Genomic DNA, 2166 nt, shown 5'->3' on the forward strand with positions numbered 1-2166 from the left:
CACTAAAGTTGAATAAGTGTGTAAGCATTGGAGCAATTCAAAGAGGACTCAGCAATAAGTATACTGAGTAGAGGGAGAGGTAAAAGAAAAGCAGAACCAGATCTTGGAGGACTCAACATGTCTTTCAGTGGTTTTAGATCTTTTCTGAAAAGTACTGGGAAATATTTACAACACTGATTATATGATATTATGTAATCTTTATACTAGGTAATATTTGTAATACTTATAAATTTTAAGTATTTATAATACCGATAATCTAAAGCAGAGGACTGACATGATAAGATTTATCTTTTGAAAAAGCATTCTGGCTGCTTGTAAGAAGAAGGTATATGAGGGGGTCCAGAAAGGATATGGGATATTAGACAAGGGATAAATGATGGTTCCCTGGACCATAGTGGTGGCAGAGTTGAGAGAGATTTCTATAGAGAAGACTTGACTATTATGGTGTGTGCAGGCGCTCACGCCAGGACCAAGAAAGACAAGAAGTCTTTCAACCAGACCCTGGCAGAATGGAAGCTTTTCTTCCACAACCTGACCACCGGACAATTCCCGGGTGCACCGCCAAGGGCTGGGGTTTGATCGTGCTCTTCTACCTCATCTTTTAGGGGCTCTGGCTGGCACACCTCACATTCACAATGTGGGCTGTGCTTCAGGCTCTGAACTATGAGGTTCCAAAATATCATGACCAGATTTCTAGTCCAGGACTTATGGCTTTAACAAACCAGTACGAGCATTGGAATATTCATTCAGTATGTCTGACCCAGAGTCCTTTCTATAAATGGTACATTGAACCTTAAAAACTTTCTAAAGCTATATGCTGTAGAACACAAGAACCTCACAGTCTGTTCTGATGGAGCACTCATTGAACAGAAGGATGCAGGTTATATTGCATGTCAATTTCCGATTACCTTACGTCAAGCATGCAGAAATGTGGATGTTCTTGATTCAGCTACTCCAGTGGATACCCTTGTATTCTTGTAAAAATGAACAGAATAATTGGAATAGAGCCCAAGGGAGAACCAAGCATAGACTGCTCAAGTATTCCTAAGGGTGAAACATAACAACTTCATCAGGTTATCCTTCCAAGGGAAATAGAGACTTAAAATAGTGACCATATTGTGAGGGAAAGGCATGTGAGGTATCTATAGCCATTAGCTGCTATCCAGCTCAGTTTTGGTGTTAACAGTACCCCAAAAGCAGTAACCATCTCTTGCAAGATTATTGGATCACCCAACCTGGAAAACCACTATGATTGTGATGAGCTTTTAGGACAACTTGGGTTCAAAATCACAATGCTTGCATAGTAGAAGTAAGTATTGTGCTGTCTGTCTTCATTTTTTATCAGCTAGACTTGATGTTCTAGAGTTACAAGACCACCCTACAGAAAGGTGCAGTGGTACATGGCATGGGGGTAATATTTTAATGTGCTCCCAGATCATGGCGTTCAGTGTCCTCTGAAGTAATTGCCCATTGCTGCTGCTGCCTTTTGGAACCATTGTACTGTCGCCAAATAGGGACATTGAACACCTGATTCTAAACATGTAGAATGGGGGGGGGGGGCTTTTCTTATTTTTATGTAGTTTAAGTACCAAGTGTCTAAAGCTGATGTGCTGTGCTAAGCAAATATTTCCTAGATTTAATACTGGTTAACTGTCATATTTTGCTGCCAGCAGAGTGTTAAGGGTAAAATTATACCTGACCAACATGAAGTGACTTTATAGATGCAAAAAAAAAAAAAAAAAATGTGTGTGAAGAAGTTTTGTATGTGAAAAGGAAAAAAAAAAAGTGTATTTGAAAGGTAAAAAAATTAAAAACTTAAAAATATTTGTAATATAAATATTAACAAAGCACTATATCCAGAATATATAAGGAGTACCTACAAATTAATGAAAAAAGCAGAGATGTCAGGAGAGCAATGGTCACAGGCTTGAATAAGCAGTTCAGAGAAGAAGCTATCCAAATAAAAACACACACACGAAAAGTGGCTTAATTTCATTGTTATCATGGACTGAATATCTATGCCCCCCCCCAAATTTATATGTTGAGACTCTAACACTCAATGTATGGTATTTGGAGATGAGAGTTTTGATGGTGATTAGGTCATGAAGGTGAAGCCCTCATGATGGGATTAGTACCACTTATAAAAAGAGCTTGCTTTCTCTATCT

At 38.6% G+C, this 2166-nt stretch overlaps 1 pseudogene; it reads left to right on the forward strand.

The window, feature by feature from the left end:
* The first annotated feature begins 441 nt into the window (after positions 1-441).
* LOC136319565 (sodium/potassium-transporting ATPase subunit beta-3 pseudogene) lies at positions 442-1304 on the forward strand (annotated as a pseudogene).
* The last annotated feature ends 862 nt before the right edge of the window (positions 1305-2166 follow it).

This window comes from Saccopteryx bilineata, chromosome 1 (genome assembly GCF_036850765.1).
Source record: "Saccopteryx bilineata isolate mSacBil1 chromosome 1, mSacBil1_pri_phased_curated, whole genome shotgun sequence".
Lineage (NCBI taxonomy): Eukaryota > Metazoa > Chordata > Mammalia > Chiroptera > Emballonuridae > Saccopteryx > Saccopteryx bilineata.